The following is a 6,723-nucleotide window of genomic DNA, read 5'->3' as shown; positions in this document are numbered from 1 at the left end:
GCGGAACTTTTTTTTAAATGTTTATTAATTTGAGAGAGAGAGAGAGAGAGAGAGAGCAAGTGAGTGAGAGAGGGGCAGAGAGAGAGGGAGAGAATCCCAAGCAGGCTCCATGCTGTCAGCACGGGGCCAAACAAGGGGCTCGAAACCACAAACCATGAGACCATGACCTGAGCTGAAATCAAGAGTCAGAAGCTTAACCAACTGAGCCACTCAGGCACCCCTAAGTGGAACCTGAAATAAAAAACATAATACTATTTACATTAGCACCCTCAAAATGAAATAGGTATAAGCCTAATGAAATATAATCAAGATCTCTATGAGGCAAGCTACAAAACCCTAATGAAAGATGTTAAAGATGGACTAAAAAAGGGAGAGAGAGATTCTGTATTCATGGGTAGGAAAACTCAATATTGTCATGATGTCTGTTCTTTCCAATTTGATCTATAGTTTCAATGCAATCCCAATCAGAATTCCAGGATGTTATCTTGTGGATACCAACAAACTGACTCTAAAGTTTATGTAAAGAGGCAAAAGACCCAGAATAACCAACTCAATATTAAAAGAGAACAAAGTTGGAGGACTGACATTACCTGACCTCAAGACTTACTATAAGGCTATAGTAATCGGGACAGTGTGATATTAGTGAAAGAATAAACAAATAGATCAATGGCATACAACAGAGACCCCAGAAATAGACTCGCACAAAGATAGTAAATTGATCTTTGACAGAAGGAGTAAAGGCAATACAACAAAGCAAAAATAGTCTCTTCAAAAAGTGGTACTGGAGCAACTGGACAACCGTATGCAAATAAATGAATCTAGACACAGACCTTCAAAATCAACTCAAAAGGGATCATGGGCCTAAACATGCATTTAAAAATTGACAAAATTCCTGGAAGATAACAAAAGAGAAAACCTATATGACCCCGGGTTTGGTGATGACCTGTAGACACAAGCCATGGAAGAAATAGTTGTTGAGCCATGGAAGAAATAGTTGTTGAGTTGTTGAGTGGAAGTTAAAAACTTCCACTCTGTGAAGAACAATGTCAAGACAATGAGAACATAGGCCACAAATTGATACAAAATATTTGCAAAAGAAACATCTGATAAAGAACTGTTATCCAAAATATACAAAGAACGCTTGAAACTCAACAATAAGAAAATGAACAACCCAATTAAGAAATGGACAAAAGATCTGACCATACACCTCAGCAAAGAACATATACAGATGGGAAGTAAGCATATGAAAAGATGTTCAACATGATATGTCATTTAAAAATTATAAATTAAAATAATAATGAAATACCAGTACCTGCTTATTAGAATACTCATTCCTTGCTGGTGGGAATGCAAAATAGTACATTTTGGAAAACAGTTTGGCACTTTCTTGCAAAATTAACCATGCTTTTCCCACATAATCCAGCAGTGGCATTCCTTGGTATTTATACTTAATGAATTGAAAACTTATGTCTATAGGAAAACCTGTATGCAGATATTTATAACAGCTTTATTCATAAATGCCCAAACTTGAAAGCAATCAAGATATCCTTTGGTTGGTGAATGCATGAACTGTGGTACATCTAGACAATGGAATATTATTCAGTGCTAAAAAGAGATAAGCTATCAAGCCATGACAAGACATGCAGGAAACTTAGATGCATATTACAATGTGAAAGAAGTCAATCTGAAAAGGCTACATACTGTATAATTCCAAATACATGAAATTCTGGAAAAGCAAAACCATGGAGACAGTAAAGATTAGTGGTTGCTCAAGTAAAGAGGACTGGGAAAGCAAAGAGGAATTTTAGGGCAGTGAAACTATTCTGTATGATACTGAAATAGTGGGTACATGTCACTATACATTTGTCAAAACCCAAGAATGTACAACACCAAGAGTGAATCCCCTTGTAAACTATAGATTTTGGATGATAATAATGTGTCAAGGTAAATTTAACAATTGTAACAAATATACTACTGTGGTGCAAGATACCACAGAGGGATAGCTGGGGAGGATGTGTGTTGCAGGGAGAGACAGGGAGGATTTGGGAACTCTGTACTCTCTGCTCAGCTTTGTTGTGAACTCAAAACTGCTCTAAAAATTAAGTTTATTAATTTAAAAAAGGAAAGTATTATGGTGCCAATTAAGTTGTGGTATCACTTGGAAACCAGCCACTCTGCATTGAAAGAAAAAATAAATAAAATATTTTCTTAAAAAATTTTTTTTAAGTTTATTTACTTATTTTGAGAAAGAGATAGAGCAGAGGAGGGGCAGAGAAAGAGGGAGAGAGGGAGAGAGAATCAGCATCATTAGCACAGAGCCCAACGCAGGGCTCGAACTCACGAACTGTGAGATCATGACCTGAGTCGTAACTGACTGAGCCACCCAGGCACCCCAGGAACTGAAATATTTTAAGTGTAGATGTGATAAATTCTTTAAAAACTAAAAATTATCCTTTACAGCTTTTCATATTAGAAATGAGAAAACCTCCAAAGCACCTAACAGAGTAAATTATCTTATTACATTGGCTGGAGAAGTACACCCAGTAGTTGAAAGACTTAAAAAGTCTTTGCAGGGGCGCCTGGGTGGCTCAGTCGGTTAAGCGTCCGACTTCAGCTCAGGTCACGATCTTGCGGTCAGTGAGTTCGAGCCCCACGTCAGGCTCTGGGCTGATGGCTCAGAGCCTGGAGCCTGCTTCCGATTCTGTGTCTCCCTCTCTCTCTGCCCCTCCCCCGTTCATGCTCTGTCTCTCTCTGTCTCAAAAATAAATAAACGTTAAAAAAAAAATTAAAAAAAAAAAAAGTCTTTGCAGTTGAGATTGCTGAATGCCTTCTGAATAAAAGCTCAGAAAAGGGAATGATGATAGTGCTGCTTTCCAGTGACACGGTCACTTGTAGCTGTATTGATTTGGCTCCCAATATGATAACTAAGTTAATATCTCATTTGCAGAAATTGTACTTTTGCTATACCAATGGGATAAACCTATAGATGTGGCTAGGCTTGCTGTTTTCCATGTATTCATCCGTTGTCAGCCCCAACTAAAAATCATCAACAATCTTTTATGGGAACACTTGGCAACCAACACAAAGAGTTGAATAACTTTTTTGACAAAAAATTTGTTGCTTGGCAAGAAACACGAAGTGCTGAGTAACTTTTTTGAATCCCATGGTTTATCCTGGAACAAGTCTGTTGACATTTGCGTGGATGATACAAAAGCCAAGGTGAATAAAACTGCTGGCACTTTAGCATGACTCAAGGCAGTGGTGTTAAATTGTTCAGTATTCTTCACTGTGCAGTTAAGAAACAAAACAAAACCAAACAAAAACCAGTTTCACTTAGGAATGTCTTTAATGAAGCTAGAAACGTTGTTAATTTCATGAAAACTCAACTCCTTGACTGCATATCTTTGCAATATTTCTGCGTGGCAAAATGGTGTTTGTGCTGCAGGTGGAACTACTATGGTCCCTCAAAGAAGAGCATCTGTGCAACTGTTTCAGTTGTGAACTAAACAACATACTTTTGTTATGGAACACCATGATGTTCTTCACTTGAAAGAATGGCAGATAGACAAGTTATGATTGTTCAGGCTTGGGCATTTGGCAGACATCATACTGAAAATGAACAAAATAAACCTTTTATTTTAAGAAAAATAATTGATCATTTTTCTTACCAATCATTAAAGCGAACTTTCAGGGGAAAATTAGAATACTTATAAAACTTGAATTCACCACCGTGAGTTTGACAGCTTCCTAATATATTCCTTTTTTTTTTTTTTAAGTTTATTTATTTTGAGAGAGAGAGTGTAAGAGGGGAAGGGACAGAGAGACGGAGAGACAATCCCAAGCAGGTTCCACGCTGTCAGCACGGAGCTTGACGTGGGGCTCGACCCCATGAACTGTGAGGTAATGACGTGAATAGAGATCAAGAGTTGAATGCTTAACCAACTGAGTCACCAAAGCACCCCCCAATACATTCCTTTTGGATGGATGGTGATATTCATTCATTATTTTGTATTGTATGAAATAATCAACGTTTAGAAGATCTGTATAACTCATTAAATAAAGATTTTTCAAATGAAAACTGTATGATGTTATAGAAACATTCATGAATAAGTTGTCCATTCAAAGTGTCAAATAGACCAATGGATTTTAATGTAACAAAGTATGGAAGTTCATTATTGTGGTTTCTGATTCCACACTGCAGCTAACCACTAAATACTATCTCTGGTCAAGTTTTAGTGTAGTATCAAAGTATATCCATAATTCTCTAAAATAGCTACCAAAATTCTTCTCCCTTTTCCAACTATCTATCCCTGTGAGGCTGGATTTTTTTCACATTCATCCACCAAAATAACAATCATAATATATTGAATGCAAAAGCAGATATGGGAGCTATCTCTTATTAACTCAGATATTACGGAGAAATAAAATACATTAAAATGTAAAACAAGGCTGTTCTATTAAGTAGAAAATATAGTTTCAAATATAGTCTAAGAAATGTCATTTGTGTTACTAGGTAATGGGTTTATTATTGTTAATTTTAAATGAATAAATACATAGCCAAATTTCAAAACTACTGTGCTAATCTTCTCCTCTGTACACCACTTACCAATTGTTATCAGCCCAATAAAATCAGGTCATAAGTATTTCAGGCTGTTTGAATTGCCAAAGCATTCCCCGTTTATTCACAGGAATTTTCATTCTGGCCCCACCTCTGGCCAGTTCCAAATGTTTAACTCCATTTTCTACAGCCCAGCTCTGAGCTTATCTGTGGCAGCTATCCCTTACCTTCTTCCCTGCAAACAAAACTGGAGTTTTGTTTCCCTCTCCTCTGCATGGCCCTGACCTTCAGAGCAGTCTAGGACCCAGTACAGGCCCAAAGGAGAATTTTGGTTTTGTCTAATCCAGTCATGGTGATTTCCTTTTTTTTGTCAAGTTTGTGGACCTCAACCTCATCCCCTTTTTTCTAGTGATGTTTGTTAAAACTGTAAATATTGGATATTTATCAGTTAGTGTCAAGAACTGCTAAAGATCTAAGATTTTTTACCCTATTTGTAAGCTAATAAACTTGCCATAGTTTCATGGGTTTATGCATCGTCTTACAACCGGCGTAAACCAATGTCTGAACCATGAGATGTGAGAAGGCTATTGAGGAGCCTCAAGAAGGGAAGGTTTTCCTCAATCTTAAAGAGAGACATAAGACAGGGCTGATTCCCTTTTTCTGCCTGGATATTGTTCTTGGCGTATGAAGCCTGGAACCACTGCAACCATTTGGACCCAAGAAGAGAAACAGCCTAGTGAACAAAGCAATGTGTGGAGGATGGCAGAAAGTAAACATGGAGGCAATTTGGCCCTTGATGAACATTGCTTTTATAGAAAAATAAAACAGTATTCTAGAGAACATTGCTGTTCTACAAAATTAGTCCTGTCACTGCCCAATCTCTACATGTCTTATTAGGTAGCTGATACATTTCCTATGGCGTCAGCCATTTTAGTGAGGGTTTACCTTTCCTTTAATTGACAATATGCAAACTCCTGCAGACATTCATACAAATTATTTTTCCTCTCCCCGGTCCACTCCCATCTGGTTCTTCATTCTCTGGTTTCCTTAGGTGAGAAGACAATGAAGCAGAGCGAAAAGATCAGGCGTCAGACCCAGGCCCAAAGCAGGTCTCAGGCACATCCTCGCTGGTGAGGCGAGGGTGAAGTATTAAATCTTGCTTGGCCTTGGTTTCCCTATTTGTAACAGGTGGCTAATGAGAAGGGTAAATTCTATGAGGTTACGGTGAGGATTAAAGGAACTAACACATTTAAAGCATTTGGAACAGTTTCCACCTTCTTGCAATCCATAAAAGGAAGATTCAGACAAGGCAGACTTTTAGTGAACCCATCTTTGTTCTCAAACTTTGTTTAGACCAAAATATTGAGTTGCCCCATATGAAGTTACCAACAAGCCAACATTTCTGACTTATGAAAACAGTGATTTCATGTAGTTCAATCTACCCTTGGAAGTTGTGCTTCAGATCAGTGAAAGAAAGCTTTCTTTTCTTTTAGAAAAGAAGAACAGCTCAGGAGCATCTGTGCCAAGCACGGGACATTGGAGATTAAACAGGGGCCACCACTGAGTCGACTTCTGCACAGACTTCTGCACAGACAGAAGCAGGCAGCAAGAACCAAACATCCAAACAAGCAAATGAGATTATGTGCATATGACTTGAAACAGTAAAGTGCTGTCAAAATATTATTATAAAAAGTATTGTTTGTCATGTAAGCATTCTTTAATGCCTCATCCATGAAAAAGAAAAGATACATGTCAATAGTAATTTATTTGAAATTTCAGTTTTTCACTTGCAAAGACCAAAATGTAAAGGAATTAATTGGCAACACTATAGACATTGTGAATTTTATTCATTTCATGATCTTGGGCGGGTCACTTGGGCTAGAATAAAATACATTTTCTTAAGCTTTTGAGAGTCTGGTAACTTAGGTGTCTTTTTCATTACATTGGTTTAAATTTAAATTAGAGGATAATTCCATAGTAAGAAATCTGGGCTTCGGACACCCTCTCTGTGGTGCCATCCAGAATGAACCACTCAGAACAATGCTCAGTGAGGATCCAGGGCTGGAGATCCCCCTCCACCCCCCCCAGTCACCGTTCTGCCCTATTTCAGAAACAGAGGTGTCACAAATTGGAGCTAGACACGATGGCCCAGAAGAAGAATGTGG

At 37.9% G+C, this 6,723-nt stretch overlaps 1 long non-coding RNA gene across 1 annotated transcript; it reads left to right on the top strand.

Annotated features, from left to right (window-relative positions):
* The first annotated feature begins 5,449 nt into the window (after positions 1-5,449).
* LOC109262184 (uncharacterized) lies at positions 5,450-6,465 on the top strand. Its single transcript, XR_002077653.2, has 2 exons — positions 5,450-5,699; positions 6,052-6,465. It is a non-coding gene; the product is annotated as an uncharacterized LOC109262184 (long non-coding RNA).
* The last annotated feature ends 258 nt before the right edge of the window (positions 6,466-6,723 follow it).

This window comes from Panthera pardus, unplaced genomic scaffold (assembly GCF_024362965.1).
Source record: "Panthera pardus isolate Hobbes unplaced genomic scaffold, ASM2436296v1 HiC_scaffold_13, whole genome shotgun sequence".
NCBI lineage: Eukaryota > Metazoa > Chordata > Mammalia > Carnivora > Felidae > Panthera > Panthera pardus.
Note: the sequence above shows the minus strand (reverse complement) of the source record. Positions and strands in the feature narration are given on the sequence as shown.